The 18,249-nt window shown below is 42.9% G+C and overlaps 1 protein-coding gene across 14 annotated transcripts in view; it reads left to right on the forward strand.

Annotated features, from left to right (window-relative positions):
* Positions 1–18,249, forward strand: part of KIAA1217 (KIAA1217 ortholog) — a 547,501-nt gene that overhangs the window by 52,388 nt on the left and 476,864 nt on the right. The gene's annotated exons all lie outside the window — the stretch shown is intronic.

Here is an 18,249-nt window from a genome sequence, read left to right on the forward strand (position 1 = left end):
TGTTGTACCAAGTTCCGTTGATAGTGCCGCTTAAAAATGGCAAAAAGAAAAGGAGGACTTGTGGCATCTTAGAGACTAACCAATTTATTAGAGCATAAGCTTTCGTGAGCTACAGCTCACTTCCTCAGATGCATATCGTGGAAACTGCAGCAGGCTTTATATATACACAGAGAATATGAAACAATACCTATTCCCACCCCACTGTCCTGCTGGTAATAGCTTATCTAAAGTGATTTCCAGCACAAATCCAGGTTTTCTCACCCTCCACCCCCCCACACAAATTCACTCTCCTGCTGGTGATAGCCCATCCAAAGTGACAACTCTTTACACAATGTGCATGACAATCAAGCTGGGCTATTTCCTGCATAAATCCAGGTTCTCACATCCCCCCCACCCCCATACACACACAAACTCACTCTCCTGCTGGTAATAGCTCATCCAAACTGACCACTCTTCAAGTTAAAATCCAAGTTAAACCAGAACATCTGGGGGGGGGGGGGTAGGAAAAAACAAGAGGAAACAGGCTACCTTGCATAATGACTTAGCCACTCCAAGTCTCTATTTAAGCCTAAATTAATAGTATCCAATTTGCAAATGAATTCCAATTCAGCAGTTTCTCGCTGGAGTCTGGATTTGAAGTTTTTTTGTTTTAAGATAGCGACCTTCATGTCTGTGATCGCGTGACCAGAGAGATTGAAGTGTTCTCCGACTGGTTTATGAATGTTATAATTCTTGACATCTGATTTGTGTCCATTTATTCTTTTACGTAGAGACTGTCCAGTTTGACCAATGTACATGGCAGAGGGGCATTGCTGGCACATGATGGCATATATCACATTGGTGGATGTGCAGGTGAACGAGCCTCTGATAGTGTGGCTGATGTTATTAGGCCCTGTGATGGTGTCCCCTGAATAGATATGTGGGCACAGTTGGCAACGGGCTTTGTTGCAAGGATAAGTTCCTGGGTTAGTGGAACTTATCCTTGCAACAAAGCCCGTTGCCAACTGTGCCCACATATCTATTCAGGGGACACCATCACAGGGCCTAATAACATCAGCCACACTATCAGAGGCTCGTTCACCTGCACATCCACCAATGTGATATATGCCATCATGTGCCAGCAATGCCCCTCTGCCATGTACATTGGTCAAACTGGACAGTCTCTACGTAAAAGAATAAATGGACACAAATCAGATGTCAAGAATTATAACATTCATAAACCAGTCGGAGAACACTTCAATCTCTCTGGTCACGCGATCACAGACATGAAGGTCGCTATCTTAAAACAAAAAAACTTCAAATCCAGACTCCAGCGAGAAACTGCTGAATTGGAATTCATTTGCAAATTGGATACTATTAATTTAGGCTTAAATAGAGACTTGGAGTGGCTAAGTCATTATGCAAGGTAGCCTGTTTCCTCTTGTTTTTTCCTACCCCCCCCCCCCCAGATGTTCTGGTTTAACTTGGATTTTAACTTGAAGAGTGGTCAGTTTGGATGAGCTATTACCAGCAGGAGAGTGAGTTTGTGTGTGTATGGGGGTGGGGGGGGGGTGAGAACCTGGATTTATGCAGGAAATAGCCCAGCTTGATTGTCATGCACATTGTGTAAAGAGTTGTCACTTTGGATGGGCTATCACCAGCAGGAGAGTGAATTTGTGTGGGGGGGTGGAGGGTGAGAAAACCTGGATTTGTGCTGGAAATCACTTTAGATAAGCTATTACCAGCAGGACAGTGGGGTGGGAATAGGTATTGTTTCATATTCTCTGTGTATATATAAAGCCTGCTGCAGTTTCCACGATATGCATCTGAGGAAGTGAGCTGTAGCTCACGAAAGCTTATGCTCTAATAAATTGGTTAGTCTCTAAGGTGCCACAAGTCCTCCTTTTCTTTTTGCGAATACAGACTAACACGGCTGTTACTCTGAAACCTGTCATTAAAAATGGCAATAACACATTGATCAAGTGGTTGGATTTTGGAAGTCGTGTTTTTAGGTAAGGATTCAACCTGTATTTTACCATCACGGGTTCTGAGTCTTTTGGCCGGAGGATGTGCTGGACAGTTGTCTAGCAAAAGAACAACCTTTTCTTCTGAGTGTTTTGCCTGCAAATGCTTTCGCACAGAAGGGACAAATTAGTGAAGAACCATTGTTCAAAAATCTCTCTTGTCATCCAGGAATTTTTGTTGTTCTTGTACAAAAATGGCAGGCAATTCACATTTACGTGATGAAAGCATCAAGGCATGCAAGACTTTCCAATACACAATGCTTGTCTGTTGCATTCACACACAACAATAAAGTAAGGCAATCTTTTGCCTGTTTATATCCTCTTTTCTTATGTCATCTCCTTTGATAGCCAGTGTTTTATCGGGCAACATTTTATAATAAATTCCTGTTTCGTCTGCATTGTAAACCTGTTCCTCCGAGTAACCCTCTGCCTGTAAAATTTCCCTCAGCTTCGCAGGGTACGATTGCTTGGCGTTGGTGTCAGTTGAGCGTTTTTCTTCCGAAACTGCTATCTGAGAGATTCCGTGTCTTTTCTGAAATCGCCATAGCCAACCCGAACTCGCCTTAAAGTTGTTGAATTTGCCATTAAGTTCCCAGTCGAATTTTTCCATTTGCATGGCTATAAGCGGATCAGAGATCGGAATGCCTTTCTGCTGTTCTTGCACAAACCATGTGTACGCCGCAGAATCAAGATCGGCATCATTCGCTAAACGGGCTCATTTTCTTTGAAGGCGATGCTCTTCATTCAGGTTATGAATATGATTTCCGAGCTTGTCAGCATTCTTTAGCCACCCAGGAAAGGTGGACTCGTTAATACCAATATTGCGGCTAATCTTTGCCTGGATTTTGCCATTTCTAAGTCGTTCGATAGCGTCCAGCTTCTTCTGCACTGAGTAAGTCTTCCTTTTGCCCGACATTTTTGACATCTTCCTAAGGATAAATACTGTACCTGTAAATTTTTATTACATTACATTTGTATGGTGTTCTAGGCCTTAGAGCTTGTCTACACTACTGCGGGGGGGTCAATCTAAGATACGCACCTTCAGCTATGTGAATAGCTGACGGTCTCCCATTGACTGCGCTTGCGCTCCTCGTTCTGGTGGAGTACTAGAGTCGACAGGAGAGCGCTCAGCAGTCGATTTATCGCGTCTATACTAAAAAAAAAATTGTACTGTACAGTACTTAAATTTGGGATCCATGGCCGCCACCGCGTTATATCCGAATTCGCGTTATATAGACACGCGTTCTAGCAAGGGTCCAGTGTATAGCAGATATGGCAGTAATAGTTAAGATGAGGATCAGGAGTCCAATTTCCTTAGCATCTTTCCTAAGAAATACAAGACCCAGTGTTGTTAGCAACGGACTGAGGTATAGAGATATCTATACTTTAAAATATATAGTGCTCTGAGGAGAATTAGATGTCTTGATGAGATTGATAGTGAGGAAATGATATTATTTTCTTTTAGGGCACTAGTTTAAATTCACTCCATGACTGAAGTGACTGAAGACCATTATCAGAAAAAAACTAGTTAGAGGTCTGAAAAATGAACTATTGGTCTCAGTCCAGTTTCTAGTGGACATGTGTCCACATTATAAAAAAATTGCCATATTTGACATCCCTGCTGGAATTCTCAGTAGACATCACAGATTTAAATGGGCATGGAGATTGCACTGCCATTTTGGGCCTAATGTGGTGGTTTAGGTTAGAGTTGGGGCACTCTTATATTACCATGGCTTATGTTGTTCTTGTTCTGTTGCTAAATAGAGGACTCCAGTGTTATCAGTCCATCCTTTTTTACCATAATGCATTAAGAACTTCCGATTTCTAAGCTCTAGAACAGGGGTGGGCAAACTTTTTGGCCCGAGGGCCACATCGGGGTATGAAACAGTATGGAGGGCTGAGTGGGGAAGGCTGTGCCCCCCAAACAGCCTGGCCCCCAGCCCCTCTCCGCCCCCTCCCACTTCCTGCCCCCTGACTGCCTCCCTCAGAACCCCTGACCCATCCAATCCCCCTGCTCCTGGTACCTTGACTGCCCTACCCCAAACCGTGCCCCTACCTCCTATCCAACCCCTGCTGTCCCCTGACTGCCCTCCAGCCCCTATCCACCTCCCCCACCAACAGGCCCCCTGGGACTCCCATACCCTATCCAACCCCCCCCGTTTCCTGATCGCCCCAGAACCTCCTCCCCATCCAACTGCTCCCTGTCCCCTGACTGCCCCCAGGGACTCCCTACCCAACCCCCCCGTGCGCCACTGCCGCCCTCTTACCATGCCACTCAGGGTACAGAGGGGGAGGGGACGGGGGCTCGCCTCCCAGGAGTTCAAGGGCCAGGCAGGATGGTCCCGTGGGCCGGATGTGGCCTGCGGGCCGTAGTTTGCCCACCTCTGCTCTAGAAGAACCAGTCTCACATGGGTAGCTTTGTGATGCGTTTTCATGTCTCTTAGTATGCTAGAACTAACGCCCACTCACAAACACCTTTTCTCACATTGGTTAGCATCTCATTGGTTAAGTAGTCCCATTGCCACAACTTCTCAACTTAAGGTCTGAGAAGTTGTGGCAATGAGATTACTTTATATTAATACCAGCTTAATAAGAGGGGGCTCCAGGCTGGTACTGAGGGGTTCAGAGGGTGGGAGGCGGGTTTGGGGTAGGGGTGTGAGGGCTCTGGCTGGGGGTGCAGGCTCTGGGGTAGGGCTGGGGATCAGGGGTACAAGAGAGGGGCTTTGGGCTGGGATCAAGGGGTTCAGAGGGTGGGCGGGAGGGAGGTCAGGGCTGTGGCAGGGGATTAGGTTGCAAGGGGAGGCTCAGAGGTGCAGGTTCCGGGCGGTGCTTACCGCAAGCAGCTCCCGGAAGCATGTCCTCCCTCCAGCTCTGAGGCGCAGCCCGGTGGCTCTGTGTGCTGCCCCATCCGCAGGCACCACCCCTGCAGCTCCCATTAGCTGGGAACCGCGGCCAAAGGGAGCTGTGGGCAGGGCCAGCTTTAGGTTTTTGCCACCCAAAAAAAAAAAAAAAGAGGGGGGGGATGGCCAGAATGCTGCCCCTGGAATTGTGCTACCCCAAGCACATGCTTGCTTTGCTGGTGCCTAGAGCTGGTCCTGGCTGCGGGGGTGCCGCCTGCGGACAGGGCAGCACGCAGAGCCGCCTGGCCACACCTCCGCGTACTACGTAGGAGCCAGAGGGGGGTCGAGCTGGAGGAGGGTAGGGTGGCCAGATAGCAAGGGTGAAAAATCGGGAAGGGGGTGGGGGGTAATTGGCACCTGTATAAAACAAAGCCCCAAATATTGGGACTGTCCCTATAAAATTGGGACATCTGTTCACCCTAGAGAGGGGTCATGCCGGCTGCTTCATGGGAGCCACGTGGAGCAGTGCAAGCCCCTGACCCTGCTCCCCAGCTGGAGCACCAGAGCAGGGCAACCCCCTGACCCTGCTCCCTGGCAGGAGCTGAGGGCCATATTAAATGGTCTGATGGAACAGATGCGCCCATGGGCCATAGTTTGCCCAACCCTGAATTAGGGCATCAACCTCTCAAAAATTTGAATAGTAGTCCACTGTAACCAAGCACTGCTTTCCATGAAAGGAAAATAAGTTTGCTCCTACCTTTCCCTGTGGATGGGTGGGCAGCTCATGTGGTAAAAAAAAGTCTCTTTCTGCTGGCAGTTATCACATGACCAGCAGGTGACCTCCCCCCCTTGCCCTCTGCACCTTCTATTAAGCAATGGAGTCATGTGTTTATTCCTGGACAGTAAACACAACTTGAGCTCATATAAGACAGTTGTCAATGCCCAGGTGTGAAGCATGTATTTTTACATGACATCCCTATGTAACAAGGTGGAGACAGCAGCTCTCTGTCCTTGAAATATGATTCCATCCTGTACACTCAGCTCATCTTTAAGTTGAAAATATGGTTCTGTTCCTACTGGTACGTAGCATTTGTCTTCTGGGTGCTCTCCAGTATTGCTTTCTTGACTGCCTGTAATTGGATGTCCTCTTCTGTACCCTCTTTGGTTTCCATCAGCTTTGCTGTTGAAACTGGGAGATTGAATCGATTAACATGCTGTACTGTGTCCTGCTCCCCTTCCCTGAAGTCACCGATGCTGTATATGCCCTGCTCAGTGTGTCAGCTAACATTAGGAATCATCTGGACAATATCTGATTTCTACCTGGTCGTGCAATACCAAAACAGGAGCGCTCCCACATGTGTACAGCTATTAGGCAGCAAAAAGATACTTTAAATAAAATAAAAATCTCTCTACCCTCACGTTTCCCAAAGCTGGCCACCTGAGCCCTCCCCAGATGCCAGCTGAAAAAGCTGAATTTTGCAGTGTGCCCTGAAGATAAACAGATTTGGGTTATTTTGGACCACTGTGGTGCATGAATTCCAAAGACAAAGGGCCCATGGAAAATGCCCTGTCAGCGGCCTCCTCCTTCTCTCTCCTGTACATAGGGAGCTCCAGCTTGTGTGTCTCCAGAGCTTTTTCCAAGGGACAGATTCTGCTACCCGTTCATTGAGTAATACCTTACTTTACAAAATTGAAAGCAAAGGGACTGTTTGCACAGGTAAGGTATTACTCGTCAGGGGTAAGGGTGGCCGAATCTGGCCTTAAATTATGAACTTAACAGATATGCAAGGCTCTACTACACCACATGATGGGGGCTGGGGAAGAAGGACATAGGTTACACAAATAAGATTGTATTGTTACTCAGTTTATGAAGGCATATGCCCTGGAGGTTCAAATGCTGCTGTTGTTTAATTAAAGTGTGACTATTTATTTTTAATAAGTAATTCTACTGTGAGCTTTTTTTAGGAGTAATTGTAATAAGATGTAACGGGAGGATTGGTTAATAGATTTTTGGAAGGGCATTCCTAGCATAAGAGGCACCATGGATATGTATGAAGAGAAGGAGAGGAAAGCGATAACAAGGCTGGCATCATTGCCAGCATAGGGAGGATCAGAGTACCTTGTCAGAGCAGTAAGTGGGAGCTGCTTGATATAAAGTTTTTAAAGCAAAGACGAGTTTGAACTTGATACTTGGCACAGTGGGCAGCAGGAGAGTAGGGTGATATGGTCAGAGTGACAAGAGAGGTGATTTTGTCAGGTGTTTTCAGTGGCCTGTAGTGGAGCCAGGTGAATATAAACTATTTTAATACTAGCCGGGTGTTAAGACATTTATGTAGTGACTTTCACCCTCTGAAAGATATTTATTGCAAATAAGCCTATCCAGCCACTAAAGTTCAGTCACCTTCAGGGTAGAATATGGATGGCATTTTGCATCTGCACAAGGCACAACAACTGCAATTTATTGCAGCTGAGCTTAGTTTAGGATTATTTTTTCTTTCACAAGGAGTGAGACTGATGCTACCCAAACTGTTTTCATATAGCTTCCCTTTCAGAGTCGTATTGCAGAGGGGAAAGGTGAGTTACTCACTGAACTGCCAACACTTAATGCAGTTAATTCTTTAAAAAATGAAATTTAAATACTTGATCTCTAGACAATGCATAAAATGGCCTGTGGAAAAGTAATTATGTTAAAGGGACTCTGTCAAATACTTTGGTTGCATTCTGTATGTTATCTGTCTTTAAAACTGATTATTTTTAATAAAGCAAATGACCTCTTAGTTCAATACTACAACTGACCTCTTTGGCTGTGAGCAATAAAGTAATAATAAAACACCCTCTGACATGGCTCTGAGAGTAATTCTAAAACACAAACAAAGTAGTTATCAAATCTGCTCCTATGGAGTTGGTAGTCAGCTTTGTTTCTGTGCAGCCTCAACTATGAGAGAATTTTTATTAATTTATTAGGGCAATATTTACTAAATGATGATGCAAATGTGAAGTGATGTGCTATATGGCGTAAAAAGTACAAGACTACATGGTATTGTGTTGTTTTTTTTTTAAATCCTAGGAAAAAGTCAAATGTTCAGTTATTTATTCTTACATAATACTGTATATGCTTTTTCAAGTTAAGAAATAGTCCTAATGTATATGATTACTGAAAGCTGTAATTAAACGTTAGGAAAATTATATGGAGTGCTATAGAATCTACTTGGGCTTTGAATCAAATTCTCAGAATCTTTTTCTGTTTGTATCAGAATATGAATCTGTGATGTCCTTTTTCATTTACTTATAAGTCATTTTTAATTACAAAAACTCCATATACTTGAGTTTTGCCCTTCTGTTTCCCTCTGTGTCTGAGCCTTTTCTGCATGCTATTCTACATCTTTGTGGTTCATGGTGTGGGAAAAACAATACCTATCATGTGCATTTGTTTGTACTAACATTTAGTTTACAGCATCTTATTCTGTCATCAGTGTTACACTAGTGACTCAGGTTTATACACCTGAGTCTATGTAAGCTTTGATATACTACTTCCATACTCATATTTAGCCCTTGCTATTTGGAATTACTATTTTATCTTAATTTGAGCAGTATCTTCTATCCAGGATCTGGGAGGGATTGTAAAATGCTACCTGTGTTACACTCACAACATCCCATTTCCTGCTGATGCTTCTGCTTTCACTTTCTTCCTATCTTGTTGGCTGCTGTCCTTCCTTTTCCCTTTCTCTTCTCCCTGGATAGCTCCCTTCAGTTCTCCTTTCTTCTTTGTTGGTGACTACTAACTGTCTCCTATGCTTCCTTGACATAGGTGTTTGTCTCTGCTCTTTTCCCTTCTTTTGTGGCAGCTTCTCCCTTCCCCCCTTCCCTGTTTGATCTCTGCATTACAATGAGGAGTAAATGAAATGAAAGAAAAGAAAATTATGTTGTGGATGGGAAATGAGGAAGAACTTTTAAATGGTGAGATGTCTGGTAGGTTGTGGAATTGTTTCATAAGGCATGTAGAAGGCTAATTGCTTGGGCCATTATACTGCATTGGCCAAAACACTGAAACCTGGTCTATATGAAAAGGTGAGGTTGACCCAGCTACGTCACTCAGGGGAGTGAAAAATCTCATACTCCCTGAGTGACACAGTTAATCTAGTCTAACTTCCAGTGTAGACAGAGTTAGGTTGACAGAAGTGGTTCTTCCATTGGCATAGGTAGTGTTTACACGGAAGCTGTACAGCTGAAGCAGTGCATCAAGTATGGACAAGCCCTGAGAGTAGAAGCCAATCCTTCAGCGATTCCAAGAGTTGTAGAGAACCATCCATGGCAGGTCAACCTATTTGGCTGAAAGGTTAGACTTCCATCAGTGATGTCTCCTCCTGTTGGTATCCTTCAGAAATAATCACTCTCAAATAATTGCTCACAGTTGCAGAGCTGGCTGAAAGATAGGAAGTTAATTTAAATGAGATCCTCTCCTGCACCTTCCACTAGGGCTGTTATAATTTTCTCTGCATAGCTGTGGGGGACTTCAAGATTGTTTATTAAAAAGAAAATGCATTTTCTGAACGTGTATGGGACTTCTGTTCCTGAGCCTCACTGTTAAACTCTTGCAGAGGTTGTTTCCACCTGGTTGCATAGGTGGTCTTTCACCTTGATATTTTGTGTGTGTGACAGACAGATAGAAACACTACCTCCTCAATAGCTTGAGATTCATTGAGGACCTTTCTCGCTTCACTATACCTTTCCTCCTGAAAACAGATTTTGTTTTATAGTTCATATGTAAGCTTTGGGACACGTACACTTTTTCTCTGTCTCCCTTGTTCTTTTAGAACAGAACCGTCGTCAAAGCATAATTTGGTAACTGTGTGTCACGCTGAACATAATTTACTATGGAATAATTTGAATCCCCCCCCCCCGCCTTAGGACTTTGAGTGACTTGATTCAAATGCCTTCTAAATATATATCCTTAAAGTGTTTTTCTGCTCTGAAAATTGATTAAAAAATGACATTGTAGGGTTTCATGCTTACTGTGTCTGAATGCTTTCCATTTGAAATTTTGCTCAGGTTAGAAATAAAAATGTGTGTTTATGACATCCAGCCCTGCAAACTCAATCTATGATCTGAGAGTCAAGCTGGGTTTTTGCTTTGTTACTTATATAATTTCACCTGCAGAATCTTTGTTACTGATTATGTACTCATTGACATCTATGTAATAATCCCAGTCACTTAATATTATGCCCTTTGCAATACCTGTGCAAACCAACTGAAGCCAATGGCGTTACATAAGAATAAGTGATTGGAACTTGATCAGCTCTGATGATGAGGCGCAAGAAAATATCAAATGTAGCTCTCGCTCTCATGGCTGTTAGCAGTGCAGTGCTAATAGTTGTGAAAATCAGTAAAAACTTATTTTGTCACTGAAGTTTACTGATATGACTGGTTGCATAAGAATAAGAAGATACTATGTCTTCATAGTCACTGTTTCAAAGGAGATCTCCACTTCAAATACAAAGTAATACTGAACTGATCAACTCCTAGTCTCTCAGTTTTGTTGGACTATCTAGTTTTGTATTCTGAAAAATGCCTTGCTGTATTAGTATATTTCCTGGTGATCATTTCATTTCCTCTTTTGAAAAAAATCAAAATTTATATGCTCAGTCCTTTAATGCATTGAATAATTGTTCCTACTTTTGCACTCTAGGAGGAGCTGTTTGTACACTTTTTCAGGTTTAGATTAACATTTCTTAAGTTGTAGAGACATAACTTTCTTTTAAACTAACTATGTATTTTGGGTTTTGCAACCCAAATTCTGGTGAGGTAAGTTAAACAATCTGAGGTAATAGTTTAGTGAAGATACAAAATAACATATCCTACTGTAGTATATTGGCATCTAGTGGAGATTTGATGTATTAGTAATTTAAGGTCAAGAAATTGAACGATGTTAGATGGGGTGGGATCTGAGTTACTACAGAGAATTCTTTCCTGGGTATCTGGCTGGTGAATCTTGCCCATATGCTCAGGGTTCAGCTGATTGCCATATTTGGGGTCGGGAAGGAATTTTCCTCCAGGGCAGATTGGAAGAGGCCCTGGAGGTTTTTCGCCTTCCTCTGTAGCACGGGGTTTGGCTCACTTGCTGGAGGATTCTCTGCTCCTTGATGTCTTTAAACCACGATTTGAGGATTTCAATAGCTCAGACATAGGTGAGAGGTTTTTCGCAGGAGTGGGTGGGTGAAATTCTGTGGCCTGCGTTGTGCAGGAGGTCAGACTAGATGATCACAATGGTCCCTTCTGACCTTAATATCTATGAATCTATGAAAACATCTTTAGCATTCTTTGAGGTGAGATGTTGAATCTGCCTTAATCTGTAATGTTTATTGTATTATACCTTAATAAAGGCAGTGTAGAGACTTCAGGTTAAATGGTACCTTAAGAACACAACAGACTATGTGTATAATGTCAGTAGGAGGTTCATAATTTTAAAGGTAGGGAGTCTATCAATGAACTTCTACAATTATATTAAATTGATTTCAAATAGCCAAATGCAAAAAGAGTGGGAAGAAAAAAAATGATGACTACTCTATGCTAAAATATATACTCTAGTCATTTGTTTCAGTAATAATAATCAATTCTGTGGAATCCTCTACAGATACACAGTATTTACATTCCATATGTTACAGATATATATTTCATATAAATCATGTGACCACTATTTTATAACACATGGGAATGAATTTTCAAATGGAGTTTTATTATTTGTATGTTCCAGTGTGCAAATTAGGGGCTTGTTTGGGGCAACTTTGGAATTTAAGCCTAGTATATTTAAGCGTTGTCACTTTTAAAACTGGTAGTTGCCAACAGGCTGCATTACAATTCCTCACAAAAATGTTTTAGCAAGTTATTTCTCATCAGCAACTGTAAAATTGGTATGACAAGTTATATATTCAGATGACTATCTCATTTCCATAAACTAATCTTTGGATTTTTGGAATTCTGCTTGAAGAAAAGGGTAAGTACTTTAAACCATACAGACAGTACATGTTCTTCTTAATTAAATGTGGCTGCTACTTTAGCAGTCATTGTCATTTATGCAATTTAATCCTGAGGGCATTCTGCACCAAAAAATTAAAAGTTCTGCACACAATATTTTAAAATTCTGCAAAGCTCCAGCATGGCATTGGGGAGCACAGGCCACTGGCTGCACAGAGGTGGGAGATCACTGTGCAGCTCCCCTCAGGGACACGGACTCAGCTGTGAGGCTACACCCAACCCTGACAGTGCAAGGACCAGGCCTGCCCCAGAAACATCCCAGGGCCCTGCCTCTCCATGCCAGGTATACCAGGTGTGAGCAGGCAGGCTCAGCAAGGCAGGATCCAAGTGTGGGGGGATCCAGGTGTGGGCTGAGAGGGTGTGGGTGGCTCAGTGGGGGATCCAGGTGCGGGAGGGATCTGGATGCACAGGGGCTTGTTGGAGGGTTCTGGGTGCAACAGTAATGGAACTCTGCAGGGCTTGCCAGGTGAAGGTGGCTGGGGCTCAGCGGGTGGGCCTGAGTGTGGTGGGGATAGAGCTCGGAAAGGGGGTCTAGGTGTGAGGGGGCTCAGTGGGGGGGTCCAGATGCTGGCAGAGTGGGGCTCAGTAGCGTGGGGGATCCAGGTGCAGGTGGGTGGGGATCCGGGTGTGGGTGGCTCATTGAGGTGGTCCAGGTGCAGGGGGAGTGGGACTCATGAGGGGGGGTTATGGGTGCGGGGGGTTGGGTGGGAGGGTCTGGGTGCGGGGGGATTGGGTGGATGGGAGGTCAGCTCCCTGTACAGTGATCCCTCCCCCTGCATCTGAGGAGTGATGGGTGAAGGTAGTGTTGGGAGGGGAGTTTGCAGAGCTTCCTACAGCTAGGGGAGAAATCTGGGGGTGGGTCTGACACAGCCCCAGATGCTGTGTAGGGGAAGAGAAAGTCCCATCCTCCTCAGCCCAGCCGGGACTAGCAGCTGAGCCCGGCACAGGGTAGAAGCCACCAGCTGGGTCTTCCCCCGTCCCGCCCCTTGATCCAGAGTGATTTACCTCTCTGACGGCTGCCTTGGGCACCTGAAACATATTGCTGGGGAGGGACACATTGTGACAGCTTTATGTTACTAACCTACCAGAGGCATCAGGTGATTAGGCTGAGGCCTCAGGATTGTTAGGGGAGGAGATGAAGGAGCACACCAAGTGACTAAGTTTTAAAGTTTTATTAATAAAATAATAGCGGCGAGTGCTGGGGCTTCCCATGTTACTCAGGGGAAGAAAGAAAGTGTTAGTGCCCATACCCTAACTTACTTTTATACTTACACAAACACAACCTGAGGCTGGTCAAGCCTGGTGTAACGCTAGAGGAAGAGGGGGAAGGGTGGACAAGAGTTTTGTTTTGTGCACAGGCTGTTTAGGGTTTGCTGTTGATTTTTGATTTGCTTTAGCTTTTGGGAGGGTTTTAAGTTTTGGGGTTTTTGGGGGGCATTTTGTTTAGAGACTTGTTTTTTTGTACTTTTTGTACTAGTTTAAACTGGCCTTTTGTGGCTTTTTTAGCATTTTTAAAACACACCAGCTTTAGGGGCATGACACTGTGGGTTTTGTGGTTTTTTTTTTCGCTGGCTTTTATTGTTTTATTAGTTTTTTCAGCTTTTGCAGTTTTGTTTAGCTGATTTTTTTTTTAATGGCTGGTTGGGGTTGGAGTTTAGGCCCCCATTTTTTTTTGGCAGGCAGCCGAGAGTTGGTTGTGTGCTGTGGCCTTGGGCTGGAGTTAGTGTTTTATTTTTGGACCTAGTTGGAGCATCGAGTTAACCCAGTCCCTTCTCCTTTCCTCCCTCTGCGGCCTCTTGTAACCTTCAAAGGAACCTTTCACTCTACACTCACACCTGCAACCCTTCCCACAATACATTTTACCACATATACAAGCGCTAGCAACATGCAAATGCTAAACTGCTTACCCAGGAGTCCCCATGGGGGTGGAGTTATATTGTGACATTCCCCCCCTTGACCCCAAATTAACCTTTTGTTGTGCGGGGTCACCATTTAGGTTTTTTGTTTTGTTTTGTTTTTATGGTGGCTAGTGTTACTGTTGGTTTTATAGCACAAATAAATTGTTAGGGTGGCAATAATTGCATACATTAGCCAGTAATGGCTTTTAGCTTTATAAGTAACATAGCATAGCACATTTTTTTGTTGACATAGATGCCCCATTTGGATGGCTGTGGCAAAGGCAGCTTTTTTAGATTAAATGTGTGTTGCAATACTATAAAGGAGGAGGCATTTGTTTGGAACATGGTTAGTTGTTTTTGGGTGTGCGTTAATGGAAGAAACATATTGGGCATAATTTATGAAAAATTAAACACAGTATAGTTAGAAATATTATATTTTGCATAACTGCAGTCCAATGCACCGAAAAATTTTGCGCTTGAGAGTGCAACAGCAAATTAAGGGGCACCCTGGGGTAGGTGGTCCTCTAAACACACACGGAGGTGTTGGTGAGCACGTATACTTTAGTGGGGGTGTATTTTGATGCCTTTTTTTGTTTAGCAGATGTGTTGATTTATTTTATAAAAGCGGCCTGTCATTGCTTTATTTTTATATATATAAAATTTGGGGGGGCTTTATAGGCAGTAGTTGCCAGGTGTTGCTTTTTGCAATTTATATGTGCTGGTAGTTGGAGGATGTAGTCAGCACATACCACTTAGCTGTGTTATTGGGGGGAGCCATTTTTTATACGTTGCGATGGACCACCCAGTTCCAGAGGCAGCCTTTTTAAAGACCTGGTTGAATTTTTATAGCCAGGGCCCCCACTTTTTTTATGGGGCCAAAGGCTGTAAAGGAGCAGGCAATGCTTGTGCACTTTTAGTTTGTGAGCCTTTAGGAGTAGCGAAAAGGCCATTGCTCCTGGGGCATTTCTGAGTGGAAATGAATTTTTTCAGGCCAGGCTTCATGGAGCACATCCTTTTGGATGCTACGTTCTTGTGGCTTCCCTTTGCTTCCCCATCAAAAGTCATTTTCCTGCGGGGAAGCAAAGAAATCTACAGGGGACATGAATTCTGTGGGGGACACACATTCTGGGGGACTTCATGCACCGTGGTGCAGAATTCCCCCAGGAATAAGAATTGACATTTGAGGTAGCTGAAGTATGCTGAAGGTTGCTTCATTATGCCACATTAGATCAGTGCCTTGGCATGATAATTTTTATTTAGAAAGAGTGAACATTTTCTTATTGAAAAATTAATTCACTTGAACTTTAGACCACTCCCTTTCCGTCAGTTGAAAAAATTAAAAACATTGACCGAATGCTAAGATATACTTTTATGATGTATAACTAAGACTGTAGAAAAAATATTGTTAGAGAACAACTGGACCTCTAAACCAGAAAGGGGGCTGTATGGTATGTAAAACAACTTGAAACAAAATTATATCTAAGAACTTCGGAATTCTAGCTGGGAAAAAATCCTACACAAGTGGTGGATAATGTAGGAAACTCCTGCTCCTCTGGATCTGGATAGCAAGGTTGATCCTGTGTCAAAATGTTTTGTTTCAGAAGGTAGAAAAAACCCTAAAGGGGTGTATGTAAAACTGTTGCAGATTTAATGTTATGGTCACTCTTTTGATTCCAGAGACAGGGAAATAATTTTAGTGTTGTATCCTGTTTTTCTAAATCAAATAATTTACAACTCGTCATCAATTTTTCCTTGTTTGAGTACTGAAACTAAAGCAGGAAAATATTTAATACGTTTTTTTAAGCATCTGTGAACAACATTTTTCTTGTTTCCAGCCAATATGAGAGAAATGTACAAGACTTTTCTGTTTTGATGTGTGTTCTCTGCACAGGAACTTCAGAAGAAAATGAATGTTAGAGAAAAGGGTGCTAAGCACAGATTCTGAAATAGTTTCATCTTCACTAGATGGCTCCAACAGACTCCCTTTATCTCTGTCTGCACTGTCTTGTGTGGAAGTAAAACATTGTATAAGTATAAGGTTGTATAAGGGGACATGCTGGATACATTGTATATGAGAGGGCATGTCAAAACATGTTACAAAGTATCTGAGGGAGCACACGTACGGACAGTTAGCTTTTGAATGGAGAAGCAATTAAGATAGAGCCAGCACCTCTAAGAAGCAGGCATCAGAATGGAAGGTGTGAAGGGCAATTAGTTAAGTTAACTGGAAGCTGTTAAAGGAGATTGTTAAGGGTGGCAGGTAATTGAAGATACGTGACTGGTCTCAGGGATCTTGAAGGGTGGTGACTAAAATCTTTTTCTTCCTTTGTCTGTAACTTCTCTGTAACTTGTTCTCCAAAAAACTGTATAAATTAAAAGACACAAGCCCCACTCGGGGGGCTCACTTCTAAATGTATTAGCAGAGCAGCTTTGCTAATAAAACAGAGTGGTCTGATAAATTGTGAGTCTGAGTCAAACTTTGACACTTGGAACTGGCATTGTTATAAGCTTTTTCTTTTTCTTTCCTCTGTTTATAATTGCAACTTGTTTCCCTTGACTTGTTCACCTCTTTCCTCACAAAAGATGGACGGACATTATCACCCTTTGAATTTCATAAATGTTGCTTTTCATAGTGCTGTGGATACTTTATTTGTTTTATTTTATTTACTTTCTTCTGTGATGTAGAGAATAGAACAGAGAGCTTTTTCCAAATAGGACTAACTTTTTTTTTTTTTTGGTACATAATGATTATTTGCTTTTTTTCCTGAGGAAGTAGATGGTACAGCTGTATTTAGGTGGGGTGTTTTGACTCTGATCATAATCTTACCAGCCTTTTTTCACTGAGCATCATTCTGCACCTTTCCAGTTCCTTCAAACCATATTTAAAACTTTACATTTTGGGCTGCTTTAAATAGTTATGCTTGATGTGTACGTATTGTAACACTCAAACTTGTAACTGTATTTTCAGCATCACACAACCACATGCTACTCCATATTTGGGGCTAGATTGCAATCTCGTATGTGGTATCTACCGAGATGTGTCAAAAAGTCCAATAGTGCATTTACACATATGCATGCCATACCAGATTTGTCAAGATACAGAGCAATTTAGGCTCAGTGGGCTTATAAATTTCAAAATGTAATGCATTCAGGTATTGCAAGGTAATTTCTTCTTCAGAGATGGTGGTGGTGGTTCATTTTACAGGCTGACAGAGAACTATATTTTTTAACCTAAAAGAAAAGGAGTACTTGTGGCACTTTAGAGACTAGCCAATTTATTTGAGCATAAGCTTTCGTGAGCTACAGCTCACTTCATCGGATGCATACTGTGGAAAGTGTAGAAGATCTTATTATGTACACACAAAGCATGAAAAAATACCTCCTCCCACCCCACTCTCCTGCTGGTAATAGCTTATCTAAAGTGACCACTCTCCTTACAATGTGTATGATAATCAAGGTGGGCCATTTCCAGCACAAATCCAGGACACCATCACAGGGCCTAATAACATCAGCCACACTATCAGAGGCTCGTTCACCTGCACATCCACCAATGTGATATATGCCATCATGTGCCAGCAATGCCCCTCTGCCATGTACATTGGTCAAACTGGACAGTCTCTACGTAAGAGAGTAAATGGACACAAATCAGATGTCAAGAATTATAACATTCATAAACCAGTCGGAGAACACTTCAATCTCTCTGGTCACGCGATTACAGACATGAAAGTCGCTATTTTACAACAAAAAAACTTCAAATCCAGACTCCAGCGAGAAACTGCTGAATTGGAATTCATTTGCAAATTGGATACAATTAACTTAGGCTTGAATAGAGACTGGGAACGGCTTAGTCATTATGCAAGGTAGCCTATTTCCCCTTGTTTTTTCCTTCCTCCCCCCCCCCCCCACGTTCTTGTTAAACCCTGGATTTGTGCTGGAAATGGCCCACCTTGATTATCATACACATTGTAAGGAGAGTGATCACTTTAGATAAGCTATTACCAGCAGGAGAGTGGGGTGGGGGGAGGTATTTTTTCATGCTTTGTGTGTATATAATAAGATCTTCTACACTTTCCACAGTATGCATCCGATGAAGTGAGCTGTAGCTCACGAAAGCTTATGCTCAAATAAATTGGTTAGTCTCTAAGGTGCCACAAGTACTCCTTTTCTTTTTGCGAATACAGACTAACACGGCTGTTACTCTGAAACCTGTCATTTTTTAACCTGGGAAGGAATTTTGCTATCTGTATATTTTAAAAGTTGCACTTACCCTTATCAGTTTCATATGAGCACTTATTAACGAGCTAAAGTGCTCTCACTTGTATTTTCCAAGTTGCCTCTCTGAGGTATTCATATGGATTTATGGGGCATTTTATTGTGGATTTCAAACAATTGTTTCTGAAATTGATTTTGGGGGTTTTACTAATACAGTGACTCCATTCAGTCATGCTGTTTTCTTGTAGAAGCAGACTCCAGTCA

Source organism: Lepidochelys kempii, chromosome 2, assembly GCF_965140285.1.
Source record: "Lepidochelys kempii isolate rLepKem1 chromosome 2, rLepKem1.hap1, whole genome shotgun sequence".
Lineage (NCBI taxonomy): Eukaryota > Metazoa > Chordata > Testudines > Cheloniidae > Lepidochelys > Lepidochelys kempii.